Genomic DNA, 27,433 nt, shown 5'->3' with positions numbered 1-27,433 from the left:
TATGTATTCATTTTTCTGTGTATCCTTGACGCCTCTCGTAAGTACAAAGCATTTTTCTGTTTTCATTAACAAAATGCATTTTAGGTTAGTTTTGAGTGATATACTAAAATATGAAGCGTTAGTTAAACATTTCCTGCTGTTTATTTTACGTTTTATTGTACATAAAAAGATTTTTCAAAGTTGGAATGACTGTTTTCTCTTTTGCTATACCCATTTTTAGCTTTTTTCGGATTATCCGCGATTTTTGTTATCCGCGGCGGTCGCGCCACCCAATTCCGCGGATAATCGGGAGTGTACTGTATTATGTATTAGTGGATTATTAGTGGAACCCATCAGTTTATTAGTTTATTAGTGAAACCCATAAACGGTTGTATTTTAATAATTTTTAATCATATTTTGAAAGTCTTTCAAGATAAAATCTAAGAATTTTATAGATTTTAAAAGAATAATTACAAATCCCTTATGATAATCCTTTTCTATAAGCTAATTATAAATCGAATTTCTCATATTCTTTTATTAAACTTGATCTACCTTGCATATTTTTTAAACTTTCCCCACCACCATACCTTCCAGGAAAACGAAACTAACTTTAGTAATTTTCAATGCAATGCGCGTTTAATCATAAAATTTTAGATTTTACATCAACGACATAAGCAATGTAAGAAAAAAATTAATGAAATGAGAAAACAATATCATTATCTGCTGATTTTATTAACAGCAGTTCTTTATTTTGATGTTTAGTATAAATTTTCGCTATCAGCAAATGAAAATAAATTTTATCGTAAAATTCTTGACGAAGGGAGCATTTCTGTAACTTTTTATTTCTGAATAAATTGTCAAACTATGTCAAGGATGTTTTTAGAATACGAGGCTGGTGAATTTATACATATTACGTCAACCATAGTGTGAGAAAAAGATGCTACATTTCTGGTTCGGTCATAGCATGTTTTATGGAAGGGAGTTAAGGAGATGCATTTGAAATGCATTTCCTGAGACGAGAATTTCATTTTAAAAATGTTATCGCAAACTGTTGGCACTAATAAATAATGGTCTTTGTTTTTGGAATTCTGTTCTTTTTCGGGAACAAAGAACTGATCTGATATGATGATGGATTTCCACTTCCATGGCTGGAAAATCTAGGGCTCTAGATTCAATTACACAAAAAGATTAATGTGTATGCCAAGTGAATAGTGCTCATATCTTTGAGATCAACGTCCTCATAATAATAGAAGAGTGGCTGCCAACTCCATGTTCCTCCATCAATTAGCGGATTTAGACAGTTTACACTCTTTGCTAGACACGTTATGGGAAACCTTTTTTAATGAATGATCAATTTAATTCCCCATTTTTAACATAATCAATGTGTCAAGGAATTGTTAGTTTATTATTTTTATGTTAGTAAGTTTGTTAAATCAGATTTTGTACTTATTTTTCTATATACATCATTAAAAACTTGACTAAAGCAATATAATTCTTGAAAAAATTGATTATATTTATTAGTTAATAATCTTCTTGTTTACATATATAAACATTTTACATATATAAACATCAAAAATTGACGCGCACCCAGCAATTTAGGAATCCTTGATCTATTAGAGTTCCTTTAGAAGGAATAAGAGATAACTTTGAAGCGAATGGAGCAGTTCAGAATGCACAGAAAAGACAATCTTACAGACCTTTATTATCGAAAGATGCAAATTAAAGGATACTGGAAATGTAATTTGCAGATGTAGTAAAAATACCAAAGGATAGTATCATTCATATTTTGAAATGATTTAAATCGGAAAATTATACACTGGTAAAAGTACATGCCCTCATATAGAAAGATCTAGATAGATAAGCTGAGTTCTGTGAATGGCAAAATGTGAAAAAGACCAGAAATTGAAAAGACGATTATTTTTAAAATTATTTTGATCTTTTTTCTTAAGAATAAAATGTATGGTAGAAAAAAACCCTGCCTGAACATGTAAACGACTTCAAGGTAGTCATCGAAAGAAAATGTGTTAAAATTTTAAATGAAATGTTTTTTAAAATGTGTGCGTTTTCTATATCACTGCTGTATAGATCAAAATACTGATCAGTTTGAAAATATAAGCAAAGTGCAAAGCAAAAGGAAAAATACATTTCGTACTTAGTTATAATTACTGAAAGCATATCGAACTAAATTTAACTAACTCCTCATAAACAAGAAGCAGTATGTACAGCATTATTTATTAACGATATCATCATTTAAGACTAAAGATAACTTCAAATCCCGTTGAAAATAGTTGAATCATGGAATGACTTCCCTGGACGGACTATTTGCAGTTTTTAAAAGAAGGCAAGAAAATATATATATTTGTTACTGAATACTTTAATAATGTTAAATCTCTTTTAATTACTTTTTATTATTTTTTAAATTATTTTTTTAAAATATTTTTATTTATTTTATTATTTATTTAATTTTTTTATATACAAATTCTGCAATTGTCGTTATTAAAAAAAAGTCTCATAGCATTTTACTTATTGTTTGCCTTAAGGCCTTCCTCCTTTATATTTTCTTGAAAAGTATTTTGTAATAAGCGCAAAGAAAAGTTTTATGAGAAAATTGTTTTAATACTATTTTCACCCACTAAATGAAATGTTTATTTTATTTCTGAGAAGTTTTAATCACCTGAACTTTAATGGGATTTTCTTCTTCAAAAATTTCACCACTTTACATAAAGTAAAGTTTATATTTGATTTTCCTTTTAATCGTCATATTCAACAATTTATTGTTTGAGCAGTTTCATCAATGAATAGTAAACATTTCAATGAATATCTTAAAGAATTTTTTTATGTATTTTTATGTTTTTTATGGTTTTTCCTGATATTTTATACGCTTTAATGGGTTTTAACAGTGTTTATGTTTTAAATAGCTTTTCTCGTTTTTTTAAAAAACTTTTTTAATGGTTTTTCTTACTTTTTTTATTTTTTTAATAATACCCTGAAGGAAGAAGGACATCATGAGCACATGGATGAGAAATATTTTAATAAGTACACAGTTTTTCACTTCTTTGGAAAATATGAAATTGGGTTTGGGTTGAGTTATTTCTATTTCGATGATAGAAAGTAATTTCCGCGAGAGGAGTTGTATTCTGCCAAGTCATGATTCATATGATTCCACCCTTAGTTTCTGCATTATTTTCATGATGATTATCACATTTTTCTCCTGAATACTTTGGCAGAGTGGAGGTAGTTCTTTACAGCTATGGCTCCGTTTATAATATTTTTTTGTTTTTGATTTTTATTGAAATTGCTCGAATAAAATTTAACTTTTTTCATTTATTTATTATTTTTATTTATTTTGTGCCTATAATGCATCTGAGTTAAATAGCACTATTAGAATTATTTCATCTAACTTTTATGATTTTTTTTAAATACTGATGGGGTTTATTATCAAGGGTTATTTAAACACAAAGTCTATTTTTTCAATCTTGAGAAAAATATATTTACATAAAGCATTTTTTTGTAAATTTTTTAAAGATTTGTATTTTAAATAAACCTGCATTTGGCATTTGTCACATGTCACAACCAGAACCGGCCGTTGTGCCATAAAATGGTAATCAGTCAATTATTCTTAAGCATTAAAATGTACATTACAAACATAGTTAACGCGTTAAGCGTAGGGATTGCAATACCGGTATACCGGGATACCGAATACCGGTATTTTGAGCCATTTGTACAATTTTGTAATACCGGTATTCCCAAGTTTAAATACCGGTTTTTCGGTATTTACTAGAAATTTTTAAAATTGTCTCCATTATATGTTCAGACATCGCGAATATAGCAAAATAGTATACGTTTTTGTTTTTATGTCTCCCTAACGGGCAAATTAATGAGCTAATTAATGGCTTAAATCTAAATTAGCGAAACATGGATTATCCCTGAAAGAAAATATCGTATCCATAACGACTGATGGACCAACAATTATGAAAAAAGTTGGAAAGTTGATTGGTGCAAATCAGCAATTGTGCTATGCTCATAGAATTCAGTTAGGAATAATAGATGTATTATATCAAAAAAATAAAGAACAGAAGAATCCAAATACTGGGGATATAGAAACTTCGGATTTCAACTTTGAAAAGATTAAGAGTGAGAGTGATATTGACAATGTAATTGTTGAAGAAGATATTGCTAATGAGGATGAAATATTAACCTATCAAGAATTGCTTCCTATAATTTATAAAGTTCGAAAAATTGTTAAGATATTTAAACGTTCCCCTATAAAAAGGATATTTTACTAAAATATATACTAACTGAAAATAAAACAGAATATATGTTGATAATAGGTTCTAAAACACGTTGGAACAGTTTACTCCTAATGATGGAATGATTTTTGAAACTGAGAAATCCCATCCAAAAAGCAATAATCGACTTAAACCTGTAAATTAATTTTTCAGATAGTGAATTCGACTTAATATCCAGAACTATATCAGCTCTACCAATAAAACTGACTATTGAGGCATTATGTCGGAGAGATTCTAATTTATTAACAGCTAATGCAGCAATAAATTTCATGTTGCAGTCACTGAAAGAATAGCACACATCACTATCTGAAGAATTATATATTACATTGAAAAACCGCACAGAAGAAAGGCATACCGAAATAGAAAATGTCTTATGGTATTTACATAATTATAGTAATTTTAAAAAAGAAAATGAAAAATAAGAAAAGAAAATAAGCAATTCAAATCTGATTAAGTTTAGAGTAAATTTTCTTAAAATTTTTTATCCACATTCAGAAGAATTCGATTCAATCATCGAAGATTATGATGTCACTACTGTCGATAGTGAAAAAGAATTGTCTCTTGAACAAAAATTAGAATTTGCGATAAATAAAAAAAAAATTCAACGAACCAAAATACAATACAGAAAGCAGCTATATCCAAAACCATCCGACGAGAAATCGATTTATTTGAAGATGAGGGATTTAGAGGTAAATACTGGGAAAAAGTATATCGTGCATTGCTAACAGTACCACCAACTAGCGTAGATGCCGAAAGAGCGTTTTCGACAGCTGGTAATTTTTACACAAAATTATTTTTCAGGCTTAATGACAGTACAGTTGATGCATTATGTTTTTAAAGATAACATTTCAAAAATTTGTATTAGTACCACAGACTGAATAGTGATATTTACACTTTTTTGTGATTTAAATAAATAAGGTGTTTGTTTACTTTTTTGTGATTAAATACTGTTATAATTTATAAGTTACAAATTATTTTTTGTGATATTTACACTCTCCAATAAAACTGGCAAATAAAACAAAGAAACACCTGTGTTTTCTTTCTTTTTCTAAAATTTCTAATACCGGTATTAAAACCGGTATCCCGGTATTAAGATTTAAAAAATACCGAATACCGGTATTGAAATTTTGGTCCGGTATTGCAATCCCTAGTTAAGCGCCAAATCTGTTTTACCGACCTTTCCATCTAGCCCCCCCCCCACAATATCCGATTTCTTTGATATTGAGATAACCACAAATTTATATGAAATTGCGATGAAACTGCATGCATCCAAATACATTATTTTATGATTTTCAAATTAAAATTTGATTCATTTGAACTAAATTTAAGAATATTCTTTAGGAAAGTATATTTTAAGAGTATATATATTATTATTATTATTTATTATGCTTTTTTATTTTGTTTTATTTATTTTTTTAATATTGAGAGAACATATTTTAAGAGAATATAATTTTTTGAAAGTCAACAATGTCTGCGCAGCTAAAATGAAAAATACATTGTGTCAACATTGACTGACATTTGAAGGATAAATTATAAAAATCGATTACCAGTGACTCACGAGATACGGAGTGAAAGTTTACTGTCAGTCACCGGTGATTGACAATATATGCTCAACGTGTTAAGCAATAAAATTTTCTAAACAGCTATAATCCAAAAACTCTGGAGCAAAGGGCTAAACAATAGAGATAGGATGAAAAAAAACTCATTTATTATGAATAATTCAGGGTACAAAAAAGGCGACATTTTTTTTTAGTTAATTGAGGAACGGATGTAACCGTTTAGCAATCCTTTAAAAGAAACCTTCCGGGGACTTTAATCCTTTGTTACCAAAACGCTATTTTGCACACAAAAAAATGTACTGATCTATTTTGAATTTGGGAGAAAATGAAAAACAATTTTAAAGACTAAATGTATGTAATAAGTGGTGTAAATCGATGATGAAAATTGAATTTTTTTTAATCGATTGTTTATGAATGTACCATGCATGCGCTAATACACAATTACTGATCTTTTCCCTATTTAAGAAGATTTACAGAATTTTAAGCCGGTATTAAAAAAGATTAACAAATTAGATTCGCATTAAATAGATAGCATTAAATAATAATAATAATCCATTTGAATGACCCAGAAATTGAATTAATGTTATTCACAACAAATTTGAAAAAAAAAATTTCATCAGTAACAAGGGCAGTTTTTGGAAAACCGTGTTGTGTTTAATATTTTTGTAAAATTATAAAACCAATTTTCAAAATTCCTTAATTAAGATGGGCAATAGAAAAAAATATATTACGAATAAAATCATGATGCATCAGAAGAATTAAAAATGAGGGAAACGATTTCAGACAAATACTCTGTAGTTGAAAAATAATTAATTTATTTCTTGAAAAATAATTAATGCAATGATTTTGTGGTTATTGATTGCTGACGAACCATGAATTGATTCGAATTCATAAATTCGAATTTCAAGCTTGGAAGTGAATAACTGTTTCGAATGTCTCAGGATTTTAATGTAAATCCATAGTGAAAACTTTTTTTGAATTTATAAGATTTTAATTTTACAGCAACAACAGTGAACCAATATTTTCCCGAAACACATTAAGAAATTTTTTATTACTATAAAACAAGCTACTTTACAGGACTTCTTAATGAAAAATTGTGCTTAAAATTATAAATTTCATTAAAATATTTTGAAACTGCGATGGTTTAAAATATAAATTATAAAGCAACTGTGGATAAATCAAAACTCGTATTCTAAATTAATAAATTTACATTCCCTTAAGAAACTTTATAATTAAAAGTTATTATTTTTTCACAAATCAAGGTGAATATTTAATGAAAAAAATGGAACAAATTGATAACAACTTTAAAAAAAAAAGGTTTTTTTTTTATTAGATGACAAGCAATTCATTCTCAAGTTTATTAAATTTTACTCCTTTCGAAATAGTATACTGTTGGATTTAAAGATAACAACTACAGCTGGTTTTTGTTCATTTCAGCAAACGATTATAAGGCAAATTATCTATTTACTTAGCCTATCTGTTTATTCTTCAAAGGTGATTAAAATTCTTTCTTCTATTTTTTAAATTAATTAATGCCCATTGTTTTATTTTTATTTTTAAAAGTTATTAAGCAATCTGAAAACTGTTTTATTTTAAAATATGAACAATTTTTTATATTCTATGCAGAAATGTTTTCAAAAACTTTGCTGCATGGCAACAGAGCTGTTGTTAAGGTTCTGTTCTAAAGACACATGCTGGTTTCATCATTAAGAAAACGATTATGATAATAAAGAGTGTCCCAAAATTAATACAAGATTTGAACCATTTGCCACCATTCATGCAGTAAAGTGTTGACAACTCTATTAAAAAACATTTTATAGCTAATAGTGTAGGGTCAGTAAAAATGGAGCGTTACATGATGGCACCATGTCTTTCCATTGTTGAATAATATTTCAAAAATAATAAAAATCTGGCCGCCATAATCCTAAAATTTGAGAATTGGCCCCCTAGATCGTGCGATTTCAAACCATTAGATTTCTTTTTATGGGGTTATTTGAAGTCAAAAGTCAAAGCCAACAAGCCCACAAGCACGCGTGGATTGAAGGAGGAAATTCAACGCTGCATCAATGAAATTCAGCCACATTTATGCAAAATGGTCACGGAAAATTTCGACAAAAGAGTGCGTATGTGCCAGCAAAGCCACAGAGGCCATTTTACCTATGTGTTATTCCGTATTTCAATTTATTACCCTGTGTACTTTGCGATTCAATAAAAGTAAAACAATTTTTTAAAAAAAGCCGCGCTTCCTCAATTCCTACTATTAGTTCACACTCTTTCTATATATATATTTATATATCTTGTTCAAATTTTCAATCGTTAATAAAATACTTTTTATTCATCCACTCAAGTTCAAATACATTTTTCCAAACTTGTAGTGGATGACATTTGATGTTAATATAGTCTTTACAAATATTAATTCATTAATTAAATTTAATTAATTTTGAATACTTTAAATCGAGTTTTAGCAGTTTGTAATGAAAATTAAAATCAACAGGCAGTAGCTCAATCGGTAAAATGTAAGGATTTCAGTATCTTTCACATGAAGGTGAAGAATGCGAGTTCAATTATTGCGAAAACCAATAATTTTTTTATACTTTTCATAATAATTTTTTTGATAATTATTTAGCAAAAAGTAATTAAAATAAAAATTTTCTTTGTTGACCTAAGTAGCAATTGAATTAAATTCTTTTGTATATTACTTGTTTTTATTTAATTCAAATCTTGCGTTAACATTATGTCCTATCGTGTAACGCTCCATTTTCTTTAATTCTAATTTTTTCTTTAATTTGCTGTCGAATGGTTTTTTTAAATAAGTTTCCAACACTTTATTGCACGAATGGTGGCAAATTCAAATCTTGCGTTCATTTTGAGACGCCTTTTATAAGCGTGAGGATACCGAAAAGTTATAATTGTAAAACGTTTTAGATGGCAAAACATTTTCAAAAATTTGGCGTCTTTAAAAATCATCATAAATTACCTTTATGATGATTGTTGTGATTGTAGTTTGATAATGATCATGAATATTTTTAGAAACTGTGAAATAAAATTCAATTAATTTTCCTTTTTGTTGAAAACAATGAGATTTATCTTATTTATAAATGAGTTTTAGAATAATAGCAGCAGCAAAAAATGTAATTGAAGATAAAAGTGAAATTAAATTGAACCTGGACAGAAATTTTAATTCTGAATTTTTTTTTAACAAACCATTGCCTGAAAAACAATTTTGCTTCTTTTAACAATCTTTCAGATATATGAGTGCTTTCAGTTGCGATAAATAAAGAAATAAAAAATAATATTACCTTTTTTTAGAATTGTTTGGTCTTCCAAATGCACTTTTTCTTTTAAGAAACAAGGACCCAGATAATCATAGAGCCTTATGAAATGCATATTCTTTTAAATTAATTGACATTAAAAGGGTATTTGTGCATGCCAAGCACGAAATACCTACAGGCAAAATGTATCATTTTTTTTTTTCTGATGGCTTCTTTTTTTCCTACAGAAAAATTTGACAGCATTGACGTATATGAGGTTCAATCAGCTCCAAAGATATCCTAAATATTGCAAAAGACATTTTTATTTGTCCCTATTCAGCTAGACAGGTTCCTACTAATTAAAGATGGCGAAACAATGTGACACTTTCTCACGGATTTTACTTTTTCTCATTTTTTTTTTTATTTGTGGTCAATAATATCTATTAGGGCTTAAATACAAAAAAGATGTAGGTCTCTTCTATCTGGCAATTTATAGGTTGCAGATAAAAGCCCTGCTTACCTGTGAAAGAAGCTACATAAAAGGCACCCCGTCGAACACGTGACGCACGTTCATTATTGGCACATTTTCGACACATGTGCACTTGACAAGGTTAAACAGCCGTCTCACAGCGTGTTCTTGACAAGGTTAGAAAAAGAGCAATGGACTGGAATACATCCCGCAGAAGAGTGATTATGGCGCTCTATACAAAATTGTTTATTATTATGCAGTTCGATTGCGAAGAGGGGAGGGGTCTAACTGAATCGAACAAGTCTTTAAAGCATAGGATGATTTTTATGTATTTATTTATTTTTTTTACTTTCTTGCATACAAAACAATGTGTTGCAATCATCAAAAATTTAAACTTCAGATTTTGATAACTCCGTTTCAACCCTCTATCTGCCCCCCCCCAAAAGAAACCCATAATTTTAGAATTATATCTATCTGTTCATGAATATTGTAATTCAAAAGCACTTTGAATTAGACAGATGAAATTTGGTATGAAATCCTTATAGATGTTTCGCAAATTTTGAACGGAATCCATTCAACGAAGTCTTTCTGTCTGGCTATCCGTATCCAGGTAAATACAACAGCTACAAAAAATAAGAATTATATGGGTAGCACTTGAAACACAGTTTTATCAGCTCAAGTGTGGAATCGTCCCAACCTTTGTACCCGTCATTCAAGTAGTTGACCGTCTGTCCATTTGTGCATTCGCTTACGTATAAACACGCTAACTTACAATATAGTGATTCACATGAATGAAATTCGATATGTCATATTATAATTAAAGTTATAATATCATGTCAGATCTTGGTTTCAATCGATAGACAATAAGACTTTAAAATGTATACTAAGAAGCACAAACCGCTCATGTGCGGAATTCTGAAATTAGAAATCCAAGCATTCATGATGATCACGACATTCCACAAAGTCTATACTGATGGGGAGCTAACACTTTTATTAATTTTAATTTGTTACAACACTTTTATTTAACTATGCAGGAAACTTTCGTGAAGACCATTCCTATTGGTTATAGTTGCAACTTCTTTCCAGGGGGGAATATATTATTTGGTATCCTTTTCGTACCAAATCCAATTGAACAGCATTAAATTGAACTTGAAGACTTTGGTGGAATATAACATAATAGATATTAGTGAAATATGAATTGTACACTGCAGATGAAATTAGTTTTTTACACATGGAATAATATATTAATAGCTAAGAATTAATTATTTAATTAACTGTTCAAAAAATGTTCCTAAAACTTTCCTTATGCTTCATAGTATTTGTGAACAAAATTTGAAGAAAACCTATTAACAGTTGGGATTTTTATAACACGTTACTATTATTAAATTTCATTTTTATTAATTCAGATTTGTTGCATTTCTTTGTTCCATTCGATATCCATTTTCCCTCCTTTTTTTTAATATAAACTTTTAGATAAGATTGAGAATCTTATTTTTTTATTTAATTTAATATTATTAGCGAAGATAGTAATATTAAATTAAATTTTAAATATAACTAGATATTTCAGCAAGGCTTTCAATCGTCTACAGGGTTTAAGCTAACTTAAAACTACTATTTTTACTACACTTTAGAATGATAAATAAAAATTTATGTATTTAACTATTAATATTTGTGGTTTAAAATTCATACTTTCCATTTTTGAAAAGATATAAATTTTTATATATAATCTGATTTTCTTCAAATTTTTTTCTGTACAAACAAAATAAAAATATTTTTTTAAAGATTGCATGCCTAATATCTAATTATATATGAATAATTAAATAATTTTTAGTAAATAATTTAAATACTATTAGATTATTTCAAAACGTTTTTTAATATTTCAAGAAGTTTGTATATAATATATAAAGAGGCTTATATCACTGTTTTATATAATTAATTGCTTTTAACTTTAAGCTCTTAATCTAGAATTTAAAACAAAATGACATTTGTCATCGCCTGATTTAACCACCGTTCTTTCGGTATCTGTACATTTATTTTTGAAAAAAAAGTATTTACATGAAATTTTATTTACTCTATGACTTGAATTGCATTAAATAGAAAACGCGCGCTACTGATAATAACAAGTTTCAAATTATTTGCTGACTTTATTATCTGAGCCGATCCCATCTAGTCCAAACCAGCTGCAGTTAATGAAGCCATTACAGAGCTTTAAAGCAATTTTCGTTTTCACCACCAGAGGGCAGGAGAATAGTAAACAAAGTCTGGGCTAAGAATACACCTGCCGCATCATATCCTCGATTCATAAACGGAAACCAAGGTTATGATACATTAATTGAAATGTTTAATAATAGATTTGTTTTGTATTTTAACCATCCCTTTTTTTTTTACATTTTACTGCGTAGTGTGCGTTTAATTCAAGGTGGTTTCTTTTCTGTTAGCTTTAACTTCCTGAGCTAAAATAAAAATCATTATTTTTGTCTTTTTGAAATAATAGGATTTTGTCGGAAGTTCCTCTCTTTCACGCTCTACCTCTCATTTCTTTTGTTATTGTTAGTGTTTAATAACTTTAATCTTTTATCTGTTTTTCTTGTTAAATATTCCTTTTAAATTACAGTTTCAAAAAAATCATACATTCTAATAAATACAATCTAAATTAATATTTTTTGTAATATTAATTTGTATCAGTATTAGTTTTATTAATATTTTTATTGTTATTATAGTATTATTATTATGTCATATTATAAATTATAGTATTATTATTAATGATATTAATTAATATTTGTATTATTTATAACAATTTTTAATATTTTTTATAAAAAAAGTAATCTTGAAATTATTTGAATTAAAATATCACATGGCAAAAACAAAGCACTGTCATTTCTGTCTGCCTAAATTGATTAAAATAAAATACTATTTTATGCAGTTCAGGCTTATTCCTATAAACTCTACCAAATATTGTATAGGATCTTTTTAAAAGCAAGCCTTAACCGTATTTACACAATTACAAAAAACACTATTCGAAATACAAAAATAATTCTAAAAAAAATTAAACATTAAAATTTTTCTGAAATATTTGGCAGAAATGCAACAGGTTTATAAATTTTAATCAATTAGATTTTACTGAAATAAAAATATGAATAATTTTAATTGTAGAGATCAGTACATATCATTGCCGGCGTCCTTGCATAGGGGAAGCGCATCTTCCCCGTGGTCTGGGCGTCTCGGGTTCGAATCCCCGTTCGGGCATGGTTGTTTTTCATCTGTGTTCTATCTGTAAGGTGTGTGAATGTGCCCCCCTGTATAAAGGGGTTGTGCAAGCGAATGTGTGAGTTTCATCTTCATTTGAGCTAGACACTAGCTTCTGCCCTCGGGTGCTCAGGGGTCTTTACCCTCAGAAGCTACTGCACCCCCTTTCCGTGCTAACGCGGACAAGACATCATCATCAGTACATATCATTAATATTTTTCCTCTAAATTTTAATTTTTAAAGAACAGTAAATAAGTTTTTAAAATTATTATGAAGACTTTTCCTTGTGTTATATGAACAATTTACAATATATTAAATACGCTTATACCAGAGAAATTTAAATTAAAAGTCAATTTTAAAAATCATAAAATTTTGCCTTAGTAATCAAAAATTCTTTCTTTCTTTTATGAATTTATGAAACAAATAAAAATTCCGTCAACAATTCCAAACTTAAGATTGTAAAGGATCTCCACATTTCATTTTCCTGAATTCAAAAAGAAACATTTTTAGCATTATGTTTGTCTGGCTATGATCAACATAGCTTGCAAACATTTTGAGCTAGACGGATGAAATTTTGTATATGCACTTAGACCAAGTTGGTAGATTTCCTTCAAATTTTAAAGGAAATGCATTCAAAGAAAGTTTCTGTCCGACTCTGGGAGCATACGTGAACTCTATAACTACAAAACGTAAAGTTCGATAAAATTTAGTACACAGGTTTAGGATCTAAAATGAAGATTTTTATCTAATTTCGGACTAACTCAATCAAAACTATTTATCGGTATGTATTTTCGCATGCATATATACGCAGTAACTTAAATCAATGCAATTTGGTCGAAAAAAAAAAGGCATTCAAAATTCATATTCGCACAATAGATTCAATAAAATGCCAAAGACCTATATTTCTTAGCTACTATTAGCTGTCTTATCGAAAATTCACAATTTCATGTAGGATGGATAAGCCTTTATTGGAAAATATGCAAGAAAGTTGAAGACTTTCATTTCAGCTGAATATAACAGAAAATAAAAGGTAAAAAAATTTGTAAACCCTTTTCTTCCCAACTCTATTTTCTTTCGACCAAAAATAGAACATATTGCCATTAATTCTCTCATTTTTTCCCTCCTTCAGCAAGGCCTAGGTGGCCTAGTGGTAAGGTCCCGGCTTGTGAGCCGTAGGGTTTCAGGTTCGAGACCAGCTGGGGTGGTGTGTTGTGGGGAGGGGGGTGCCAGCTCAAGTGTCGTCCTCGTCATCTGACGGCGGTTCAAAATGACGAGTTCCGGCCCAAAAATAGCTCTAGTGTTGCTTTACAATTGGACGTTAATATAACTGAACTTCATGTCCCCCTTTCAGCAGATTATTTTACAATATTTAAAACAACGTCCTTTTTCATTTTTTTTATTCGAAACTATCTTTTATATTATTTAATGGGTTTTTCTTTTCTAAAAATTTTAACCAGTTACCACTTATGCGTGCAAATTAATCGGCAAAAAATATAATAAAGGATTTTATCCTTTGTCATTTCAAATGTAATATGGAAGAATTCAATGTCAAGGGTTAAACTTTTTTTACTATTTGCCAAAATCTTTCCCAAATTCCATCTTCGGTTGAGTCGATTTATAATTATTATTTTCCTTGATATTAGTTGGCCCGAGTCTTGAACATTAATAGAATTTCATACAAAGAAACGCTAAGCGGTAATATTCAATTTCCTGTGTGATTTAAATTTTGAAAAATTATTTTTGTATTTCATGTCTATAACTTATTTATTTTTATAATCAATTATGTAAGAATCAAGACCATTGTCAATACATTGTTACCGAATTATTTATTTAAAAAATAGTATTTAGTTTATATACTTGTTTGTCTTTATTATTGTTATCAGGATACAAGTTATATTATCTTGCCTAATAACATTAAAAACCTAATGTCACTGAATCAGTGGCATATTTCGGTCGTGTTTTTGGTGACACAACTGATTCGTCGTGATAACAAATTTTATGTTAAAAATAATATTAAAGGATACTCGTTCCGATTTCGCCGAAACAGCTCAAATTTTGACTATCTGTCCTATATTGATTCAAATTTAATTTATAAATAAATATCTTATAGCTGAAAATAAATTAAATATAACTAACTTTTTTACAAAAGCGTAATCATGGCGATGCATATTTCAATCAATTTAATATAATTTCTAAAATGACACAACTATAATGATAAAAAAATGAAAAAAATCAAAGTAAACAATATAAAAATAATTTCTTTTGATAAAAACGTCCTGGAATTTATACAATTGCTTTCGCATCACCCGATTCAAAATATTATCGCATATAGGCAATGAATTGTGTCCGTGCTCAATCCCAGTTAGCACTATAAAAATAAAGTAAAAAAGTTTTAATCCCCAATTATTACTATATGAATAATTTTGTCGCTATTATTTGGTTGAAGAAAGGAAATGAAGTTTATTCTTTTAAAAAGAAAAGAAATTCCTGACTACTCGGCATAACGTAAACTTTCGAGTTTTTAGTTCAGTTTAGTTATATTAACGTCCCATTTTAGAGAAACCCTAGGGCTATTTTGGGACGGATCTCGTAATTTCGAAACACGGTCAGATGGCGAGGACGGCACCTGAGCTGGCACTCCTCGCTCTAAACTTCGCACCACACAAACGGTAAGGCGTTTGGCGCCGACGGATTTAACGTGTCCCAGACCCCCTTACACGACGTTTTTTTTTTTTTTTTGGTGCAATCGGGTCTCGAACCTGGAACCTTCCAATCCCATAGTCGGGTCTTCAAAACAGGCATCACGGCCCACCTTAAATTTTAGAGGGGTTTTTTTTTTATTGGACTAAAAAAATGTATCGGATTTGTATTTAATTTCAAGGTTCCAAATTGGTCTTTTACTCATTTAATCGTAAATAATTCATAAAAATTTTTAATGGATTTGTTTTTGCTTTTCAAAAGTCCTCTAATTTGATATCAATTTTAATAATTTATTTTGTCCGATTTGCTTTTTTCTCTAACTTCAAATTCAATGCAAAAACTATTACTTTATTTTAGAAAAACACTGACAATTTAATAATTTCTTACAAACTGAAAAAATTCACAACGATTTTTCAGAATATCAGAAAACAATCGACTCTTGGAAAAATATCGGAAAAACTGTTGATGCATTGTAATTATTTACCATAATTGCGTAATCACAATTTATAATCACCATTTTTAAAAAAAGTAGTCAGTGGCGTTTTTTTTTTTTTTTTTTTTTTTGCTTTGCTTTTTTTTATATTTTATAAAACTCGTTGTTTAGCAAATATGTTAGAACCAGGAGAAATACAAATGATTAATATAAAAATTTCTCTAATTATGTAAAACCTTTTCTCATTTTTGTTTTGATGAAGGTGAGGACATAATATAATTATACTGTCAGTTACTGCAAATTAAGGCAATTATGATATTTTAAATATCTGATAAAAATCACATGCTCATGCCAGTTAATATGTAATTTCTAATTCAATAATAATAATTCGTACTGGAATCTAAACTTAAATTGATTCATTGACGAATATGGCAACAAATTAATGTAGTTAAGTCATGTGATCTAACATTTAATGAAGTCATTTCAAGTGATGCCTCAATCACATCATAAACAACTTAAATGTGATCGTCCTAACATCTAACCATTACTATGAGGTGATATCTTGTTATTTTTTCAACTACAAAATTCGCAGTAACTTCCAGAATAAAACTTGTGCAGCGCATTCACCACATATCGCATAACTGTAATCGATTCCTTTAACTTCAACCTTTTGTTCTGTTTCTGTTACAAAAACATATGCTTATTTTCAGACAGGAAATCCCTTCGATCTTATGCTCATGCACCAAGAAGTTTGGTATCACCAAATTGAAGTTGAAATGAGAAATGAGAGAGGAAATTTCCACTTTTGTTTAGAAATAATGTAACCAATGATTATCAGCGGAATTAGGTGGCGTATAATCGCAGAATAAAGAGGAAAATTGAATTTGCCAAATGAACTATAATATACAAGTTGTGAATTTATATAACACAATTCAAAATCATCAGCACAAAAAAAAATAGAAAGAAAATGCATCTATCAGAACGAAGATAACAAGAAAAGGAAGATCTCCGGAAATGCACTCATCTTACTCACAGCATATCACATCTTTGTGGCGTAAAATCCTCCAAAAGAGATAATCCCACGCTCTGTATTGAGAAGTGCATTGAATTTAATATTTGAAATAGTTGTCATTAGGATTCTTTATTTTTAATTAGAATTTTCGGTTATAAGAAAGTTTCATTGTTCATTATTTCGGGAATCTGATTTCATTTAAAACAAAAAAAAAATATTATAAAGAGAGAAGCATAAAGCACTGGAATCCTTTTTTGTTTAGCTCATAATTAATATTTTTTGTGCAGTTTTTATGCAGAAATTTTCTTGTCCTCGGCATTTTCTCAAGGTCGAAATTTCAATTAATGATCTTTAAAATAATTATAACCTCTAGAGGATAGATGAGTTTTTGCACTTTTTTAGCTTCTCACCTGAAGCGTGTTGTAAAATGTGAGTCTCTGAACAACATAAAATGTTTTGAATAAAATTGACATATTTTAGTAATAATTTATCCATTTAAGGTGTCAAAAGTTTTTCTCATTAACTATAAATTTTAAATAGACAAAAATTAGCTCAAACTTATGTTAATGAAAGGAATTCTCAAAAACAATTAAATTTTTGCAAAAATGGTGTAGACCTCAATTCGAATTCGAAAATTTAAATCCGTCTAACTATGGAAAATTTTCTGCTTTTTACTGTATGACATCTCAAATTATTTTTAACGTATGTTTGTTTTCAGTTCTATTACAGCATAGCCTTCAAAATTAAATGAAATTATTGATTTATAATTTCTATATTTCTCAAGATGAAGAAAAATAAAGCTATTTTTTTAGTAATTAAATTTCAAAAATTGTATCCATCCATAAGCATTTTATAAACACTAACAAAATATGCTTTTTTTGCTATTATTTTAAAATTATTTAAGTGTTCAGCAGCTATTATAAACATTAGATTAATTTTTTAAAAATGAGTCATAATACACAAAATGTTTTTACTGAAAAAAAGCATTCAATTTTTTTTTTCTGTTATAAAATTATTTTAACTCTTTAAGAACGATTTTCGGTATAAAACTGCTTTATGTCTATTATTCCACGGATTTCATTCGAATAAAAAATGCTAATATATTTATAACGAAATTGGTTTATTTTTATGCTATTTAAAAATATCGATAAATATAAAATTTGAAAAATTTTATGCTATTAAAATTATAATTTAAAATTTAATTTATTGCAGAATTTCTGCAGACTGTTTGGTTGAAATATAGTTGGCAATTTTCTAAATGTTATTAAAAAATTTATTTATACTTAATATTTAAATTACATCACTCTATTATACATAAGTAAGTCGACAATTTGGAATGGAAATTGTAAAAAAAAAAAGGCTTTATAAAATAAAATATTGAAGATAATTGCTTTTCCATAACATTTACGAGCAATTTGCGAATTAAAAAATTATTATCATTACTATATTTATTCTATTATTATTTCGCTATTATATAAAAAAGAATACCACCTATGAAATATCCCTTCTTAGAGGTTGCTGAGAAATTTATATGAAACTTCAAATTTCGATGGCGACTAAATTGATTTTTTTTGTTTAAATTAATTATATTTTGGATCGTTTTCCACGTATTCAATATAGAAAAAAACATGATGATATTTAACGTTTTGCAATTTTTGAATTAAATGCAAAATGCACATAAAAAGATTATTTTCTACATCCTGCTTGTTCTTCATTCTTTTTTTCGCCTTAAATTATTTATACAGTAGAAGATAAGCGTAAAGATAGGAATGAATAAAGGGAGCATTGAATTTTTAATCATTCTTAATATTTCATAATGTGCAATATTTTAATCTTTTTTCACTTTATTTAAACATTTTTAACATGATAATTAATTATGTTATTATGAAAATTGCATAATGTATAATACAAAAATAATAAAAAAAAGAAGAATAAATTTAATACTATAAAAATTAATTGTAACAAGGAAAGACAAACTGGCAAGCAAGATGACAAACAGACCGAGAAAGGAGCAGAGAATCGGAATGGCTGGTATTCCTTCTTCAAAGAATTTATGATATAAAAATCATTATACAATGAAACGGTTGTATAATCAAACACAATCAAAAAAGCATAAACGAATTAAGTCTAAAATATCATCATGATACGATGTTTGGAAATAGGAAATAGAAATAGATATCTTTGATTAATTTTATTTTTACCAAAATGTATCAATAATTTGCATTTCGCCGTATCCTTTTCTAAATTCTCATCTTAAACAAAACAAAACAAAGGCTGTACTTGACCATAAGAAGTTTACCTTCATGTCTATCATATAATAAACTTCTTTCATAAACTAAATGGTAAATGTGATATTTGAAACGAAAAAAAGTCTTAGTAGTATAAGAAACTGTAACACATTCAAGCTAGCCATGTATTGAAGTTAAGCGACAGCCAGGATACAAATGAAGACCTGCTTAGCTGATGTACTCTAATTGAAATGAAAAAATATATATATTTCATTAATTTTATTTCAATAAAGCTAAATAATTTTAATTTAATAAATTTTTGCATGTTTTTTAATGAACAATAAAGTAATTAATAAATTTTTATGAAACCTTCACTAAGATCCTTATTGAGTTTAGTATTCATGAAAAAAATTTGAAGTAAATTTAATACAATGACAGTTATATATATAAAATGAACTTCGAATAATACCACAATGTAAACAAGAAAGAATTGAAAATATGCAATTCATATATATAATCGTTATACTTACATAATCAACGGGATACATACAAGCGCGCAAGTAAATAGATTTTATATTCAAATTTTTTAAAGCATTTATAATAATTTGATGCAAAAATATTCTATATAAAATGTCAGAATGCAAGAAAATCTTATTTCATCCGTAATATTTTTAAGATAGAATGAAAAGTATCAAATGAACAAAATAATTATTGTTTCTTGCATCTTTAAAAGAATTAAAAGACTGCAGCAATATTTGTAAACGCTTGGAAATAAATCCTTTCAGCATATTATTAATATTTTTTTTAAACTATGAGGTATTGTATGTGACGACTGGGAGGTAAATAAATATAATTTTAAAATTTATAATATCTTCAACCTTCAGAAATAGTAATACAAATGATTAAGATTTGTTCTATGCACAGAAACACGAGTTTCAATTAATTAAAATTAATTAATAAGTCACTAAACTTTTATTAGGGGCAGCCTAATATTTAATAGTATTTATGGATAAAATCTGAAGACCCTATTTTATAACTTAATTTCTATGACTTCTCTTAGGGATTTTTATTTTATTTTTAAAAAAATTTCTAATTGGGTTTTCAGAATTGTTATCTTTCAACATTATGATGTTCTTTTAAGAATTTAAAAAATAATTTAAATATCCAAATTTAGTCAAATGATAAAAAAGTTAAATAAGTTTTATAAATAATAGCAGGATGCAAATGAGAATGAAATAAATTACATCAATAATGTTTTGTCTCGTCATTTAATATAATGAAATTATACTATTAGCTTATCCAAATTAACAAGCATTTAATTTAAGTATAGAAGCACACATTAGACCAATTATATGTATTTAATAAGTTCCTTTTTTCCAGCAAATGATATTCTGCAGAGCTTAGTAACATGCTGTGAATATACTCATTAATAAAAATAACTGTTTAATAGAAATTCTATATTCATTTCAAATTTTTGAATATTACAAATGAATGGAATTTTATTGTACTGTCTAAATTGGATAATTTTTGCATTTTTATAAAAACGAATGATTGAATAATTAAATCGGAGTTTGGATTAATATTTAATATATAAATATTTAAATAATTTCATTTTTTTTCTGCTCGTAAAGTAGATGAAGTTCATAAGATTTTCTTACAAAACTAATTTTTTTTCTTTTTCCATTAATTTTTTTCTTTAATTTTTTTATTAGAAATGCATTTATTCCTCTACAATAACCACTGAAATATAAATTTGTTTTAATTTATTCAGTTTTAACATATCTTTTTTAACATTTTCAACGTATTTTTAACTTGCATTTCTTTTTGTCGTTATGCAATAAAATATTTCACATTAAATAATAAAAGCATTAAGAAAAAAAAAGCTTTAAGTTTACAATCATTGAACAAGTGCTTTTAACCGTGAATATATTTGATTTTTTCCTGTTTACAGAATAACTATTAATCTTCCAAGGTGACCTAAAGTATAACATGTTATTATCGCTCTAATTCCAACTAAGTGGAGCATTTAGGTTTTAAATTCTGATCAGGTTTAACTAATGGAATAGAATGTGTTAAACAGGCGAAATACCAGACTGAAAAACAAACCGTTAACAGACTCGTGCTTAAGAAATTTAAATACAGGGGGCTGAATTTTCTTTTGGTTCATCTCTTTTTATAACAAAAGTGTTGAATTAAATTTAATAAGAATCAAACAAAATCATTTATTCAAAATCAAATCCTAAGTAAGTTATACAAATACTTTACATACCAAAAGTTTGGAATGGAAAGTAATGCAAGCAAACATTCATTCAGTAACAAATTATTAAGAAAATAATCATAAGTAAAATAAAAAAAATAATGAAAAGAAAGTGTACAACTCAAATTTTAAAAATAACATATTACAATATCACATAACTCATATAAAAAATATGTTAACTTAAAGGAAAAAAATTAAAATTTATTAAATTTATTTTTTATTTAGTTGCTTGTCCATTTCAAAAAATAATTAAACAACTAAAAATAATTATTTCTAAATCTTTTTGATAAATGCAAAAAACTTTTTCTTAAAAATTAAATAATCTAACAATATTTTTTAAAAATTTAAAAATATTTCTTCGAAATTGAGTAAAAAGTAGCTCAAATATATCAAAATTTAATTATTAAAATTCTTTATTTCGCCATTTGCCATTAATACAATGAAAAAGAATGATTTTGGAAAGACGATTAAAGTTTCTTAAAAATAAAAAAATAAAAAAAGAATTCAAATTTATACGCTTTAAATAAAAATCACCTTTTAGTTATTCTAAAATATCAAGGTGTATTTTTACATTTTTTGCAAAAAAAAAATCCTGCAAATTAGATATGTTTTAAAATATCATTAAAATTACATTTCTAACAAATATCAATTTGCTTTGTATGTTAGTACAAAATAAGTTAGAACTGAAAAAATAATCTTTAAAAAATACTTTCGTCCAAATCCAAGACTTATTTGAAGTTGGAAAAAATGTATTTAACAAGAAATTTTAAGAGGTTTTAAAAAATTTTGTAAAAAAAATATTAAAAATTGAATTGCTATTTATATTATTTTGCACGAATACATACATTGGTTAAATTTATATTACATTTGTTTATAAAAGAAATGAAAAATGTTGTGCCCTACCTCAATTCAATGATCGTTTCTCTTTTGTTGATTCCATTCTCTTTGTAAAATTTCACTCCCTATAAAGGATAAGAAACACTTTTCTGTTAATTATTATTATAAAATCTTCAAGCAGTTTTTTATACAACTTAAAATGGCTTTAAATAAAGCATTTAATATGACATTAATTTTAAAATGACATGTAGCTGAAATAATGGCATTTTTTTTTCCAAAATCACACTTCTCAGCATTATCTAAATTCGAAAAGGAAACATGCTGTGTATTTGGAGATATTCATGCCTTCTTACTGCAATATTTCGCATAGAGATAATTACATGCATGAGAATAAATTCATAAAAGTTACGAGGTGAATTCAGAAGACTTAGATATTAAAAAAGTGACTCAAATAATTAAAATTCCAACATAATATGAATAAAAACTAACTGCACACAGATGCGGCATGGGGAATATTTATCCACATAATTGAAATATTTCAAATGATAAATAAGTCTAGACACCAGACTGTTTATTTTTAACCTCGAAAAATATTATGTACTGTGCTAAAATTCGGAGCTAAGATCTAGGCTCATTAATATCTTCTTAAGGACACTGTAGTAAGACGGGATTTGTCGTTTGAATTTATCATGGTAGAAATAAAATTATTTTACGTTAGTTTTAGTGAGGAAACACAATAACATTTTAAAATTAAAACAAAGAAATATTTAATTGCAAAGAGGCAAGCTGGCAGACCCTTACCAATAAACATTGTGATCGTAATTGAACTAGGCCTATTTAGATCCCTATGTAATAAAAATATGGGTTGATTGGAAAACTTGCAAATAGATAGTTCAAAAATTGCACTGAGAAAACTCTAGGGATTAGCAGTGCAGAAATCATCATTCTTTATAATGTCTTAATGTTTAAAATATGAAAACAACAGTTTTAAATGCCACAATGTTTGAAAATTTTCAACTACCCTGCGATTATTTTTTAGATGTTTTTCCAAGCTTATTAGCGGAAATGTTTTTTTAAGAACTTTTTTATTATGTATTTATTTATTATCATTTTATTTTTGGAATCTTTCAGCTCATGCTTTGAATTATCAATCTACAAATTTTTGAATCTATCTGCATTTTAGTTACAGTTACGGAATTCATGGGAAAGGATAAGTTTAATTATCTTGTATATGAATCTGGAGATCGAAGTATACTGTGACAATATGCAAACAGTAGTTTCACTAAGTCCCCCCACAGGAAGTATAAAAATTATGTAATTAGGTGCATTTTAAATTTTTTTATTACTAAGAATGTATGTGTGTTTGTTGGGCCACAAAATTAGGTACATAAAAAATTGAATAATTGTTAATATCTGTATCGGATATAAAGCACAAACAATACTAAAAGATGCCTCACTTTTTGATTCAATATAAAAGCGTAAAACGGAAATTTGCATGTATTTCAAATATATTTCATGTGTGTTTCAAATATATTTCAGATGTATTTCAAATTTCAAACTCTTAATTTGACTCTTTTATTTCATTTCAACGATATAAGAATATATTATGCCTAAAGAAGATTTTTAGAGAAGAAAGTTTAAGCTAAAAGAGTTTAAAATATGTTTCGCATCAATGACGACGCCTCAACAGATTTATTTTAAAAGTCTGTTTATGCAATAACATTTCACATCTGAATGGCTGATCTGTTACAATTTCTACAATGCATACTTAGTAAATAGCAAAATTATATAGTTAAAAATGTAAATAAATCAAGAGAAGTTATTTAACGTTGATAATTTTAAATAAAATGATTTGAAAACTATAGCTGTTTGCTGTTAAAACTGCAATAGATTAAAATCGACTTATTTTTCAGTGCTCAAATACACATTTTTTAAAATTTGAATTTCAAAATAAAATTTGAAAATCTTTTAAGATGGAAATTTTCTTTGAACGCCATTAAATTTATATCTTAAAAAAAAGAATTCATGCGAAACATTATTGTCAAATACCTTTTTTTTTTTTTTTTGTTATTTCCACATAGTTTGTAAAAAAAAGAAAAATACTGAATTAAAATATAAATTCTTGATTTTGATATTTGTATGTACATTAAATATTTTATTACATTAGTAAGTAATATATCAAATGTTGCATGAGATAAAAATATTTATATTTTTTTAACTAATTAAGAATTAATTAATTGATTGTAACAAAAAATTCATTCAGATTCTTAATTTTTTTCTTCTTTTTCTTCTTAAATCTTTTTAATTCTTCTTCTTTTTTATTCCTTAGTATTTGAGGACAAAATTTTAAAGATACGTTATATGCCAGAAAATGAAAATTTATTAAATTTCAGCACTCTATAGAACGATAGAATTTCTATACGCGCTTTAAAATAACTTATTTCCAATGCAAGAAATAATTAATTTAGACTATTTTAATACACAAAATAATTCAATAGTCTGCAAATTTACTATTTTTAATTAAATTGAGAAAGATTGTTGTTTTAAAAAGTATTATAATCGCGCAGTTCCTCACAAAAATTACGGACAGAAACAAAGCGATTTTTAAGTACTTCAGAAAACTCATTTTCGTCGATTAATAGTAATTTTAAAAGAATTGTTGAAAAAATTAGCTAAGCATTTTGAATGTTAACTTAAATATGAATTTAGAACATGGAATATGCAAAACATTAATAGTCATTTTTGAAGATGAGTTTCAATATCCATCGGCTGTTAAAAATTTAAACAATGAGTTTCGGTCTACAATTATTTTGAATCAATTTTTAAGTAACAGGGGATTTTAAATTCCAAAATAAAGAAAGATTTTTAATATTAAAAAGGTGAAATAAATCTTATTTAAATATCTCCTATCCCGTATTTCGATTATTTTACCTTCAGTTACTAAATAAATCGTAGAAGCAATCTGATTATTTGCTTAGTAAATATTGCTTGAACGCAATGGAACAAACATTTAGGCATTTCGGGTTTGTTTATATTAATATTTTAAAAACTGATTTGAAACTTTCGCCCTTCTCGTGTAGATTAATTTTTATTATTCGAAAATTTCAACAGATACTATATTAATGAAATTAAAATCGAGTTCTGGTAAAAGTAAGTAAAAAATTCCATTACTATCTAGCACCATGAAATATACAACTGAATAAATACGCCAGTCTGAAATTCAAGCAGCCTTTATAGTTTCTAAATAATGAGTAAATGATTTTCAGATTTAAAAAATGATAAAATTAAATTTATTTTTAAAAAAAGAAAATCGAAACAAAGACTAAACATTTTTAAATTTTCTTTTCCTGAGAAGGATTAAAAGTATTCTTGCCTGAACTCGGTTTAAAGTACTAAAATAAAAAAAAAATGAAGAATCTGTGTTTTTTTACTTCATTTGGTAGACACTAATTGAGCTTATTTAAGTTGTTATTCTGAATGAATTATTTCTAAAATGAATATTCTGAAATACAAGTTACTTTTGAAAACTGCTGGAAAAATTCTAAATCTTTATTTTTTTCTTCAATGTTGAATATTTTTTTATAAATTATCCATGATTTAAGTGAACGAATTTGATCCATCATTATAAAAAATTGTCAAATGTAGCTATGTAAAACTCCAATAATTTTTTTTTGAAAATAGTAAATAATATTTTCATATGTTATGTAAAAAATTAACAAAACACACTTTATGTCATAAAATATCCTCTTATTTCGTGATCCCATTCCACTTTTTCTTCTTAATTAATTCAAGAGAAATTTTGTAAAGAGGCTTACATTTGCACTTTCACACGCTCGCGTGAAGGGATAGAAAAATGTCCAGCAAGCACATTCTTTTAAAAGATCCCTGTGTTTCCCTTATCAGAACAGACATGCGAGAGAAATCCCTATCAAAATCTTAAAAGTTCATAAGCACTGTGAAAAATATTTTCGCTAGCAAAATTTGGTATACAAGAGCAGGGATAATTTATTTCGCTCTCTTCTTGCCTTTTTCGCTCTTGTGACGCGTTATGAGCGGACGTGCCTTGTCCGCGCCTCTTGTAAATAAATTATGCCTTCCCGGGTATCCAACTAGACAGCTGCCTACAGCCGCTAGGCTGTGGAGCTGGTTGATTAAAAATATTATTAGCGTAATTGCCAAATAAATAAATTTGTAAAAAATACATACCTTAAATAATACAAAATAAAATGGATATATAAATAAAGCATATAATATAACGCAAATAAAACATATATCAAGAATTATAAATAATATTCTGAGTATATAATTGCTTTAGTATATAAGCAAAAAATACATATATAATAAATAAATTTGTAATTATGAATATTGTTAATTAAAAACATATCAAAATTTTACTGAATATTATTGGTCAAATTCCTATAAGCATCATTACATTCTTTTAATTATTACAGCAATTATAAACACCGAACTTCTGCTTAAATAATATAGCGTACGAAATGTAGATGCCATGCAGTCATGAGTAATAACAAACAAATAAAAACAATTGTATCTTCAAAAAGCTACTAAAATTAATAATAATAACATAAAATAACCATCAACAGGCTAATTAAACTAAAAATGTTTTTACATGTAAAACTAAATTGATTAATTTATCAAGTGAGGAATCCTCGTAGTATGCATTGCCTAGGGAAATCTGCCAGTGACGACTAAAATTAATTAAAGTCATATCGTGCACCATCTTTCAATTGTAAAAGGAGATGCTAATGATGACGCAGTTTTTTTTTCTATTAAAATAATTTAATTTACTGTAAAATGTTATAAAATCAAATGTGTGATGAAATATATTCATATAATTAATAGTTCAATTGCAATAGAATACAAATGATAATTATAATAACACGAACCGCAGAATCCTAGGCTTCGCCGCTATTGAGTTCTTTACTACCCTGAAACTCTAGTTAATAATGGGATGCATGAGTGCGTAGCCCAAAGAATTTTACTTCTAGTAAAGACTATAAAAAAGAACCTTAATAGTCAATAAATAACGAGATACCTCTTTCCAGAGCAGTTGCTACCTTTTTATTCTCATATGATGTAAGGAATCGAACTTTTTTTATATTTCCCGTATCTTGAGAACTAAACGTCGTCAAACTTCGAGACCTGGTTTTTCAAA

General features: G+C 27.2%; 1 protein-coding gene across 4 annotated transcripts in view; it reads right to left on the bottom strand.

The window, feature by feature from the left end:
• LOC129976229 (phospholipid-transporting ATPase IA-like) overlaps positions 1–27,433 on the bottom strand; it is a 175,404-nt gene that overhangs the window by 134,652 nt on the left and 13,319 nt on the right. For 3 of the 4 annotated variants that reach the window (XM_056089694.1, XM_056089695.1, XM_056089696.1), the window contains exon 2: positions 22,327–22,385. The exons of the other annotated variant lie outside the window; for it this stretch is intronic. The gene's annotated coding sequence lies outside the window, so the exon portion shown is untranslated. The remainder of the gene's footprint in view (positions 1–22,326; positions 22,386–27,433) is intronic. 4 annotated transcript variants of the gene reach the window in all.

Source organism: Argiope bruennichi, chromosome 7 (assembly GCF_947563725.1).
Source record: "Argiope bruennichi chromosome 7, qqArgBrue1.1, whole genome shotgun sequence".
Classification (NCBI taxonomy): Eukaryota; Metazoa; Arthropoda; class Arachnida; order Araneae; family Araneidae; genus Argiope; species Argiope bruennichi.
The sequence above is the reverse complement of the archived record's forward strand: the minus strand, read 5'-3'. Positions and strand labels throughout refer to the sequence as shown.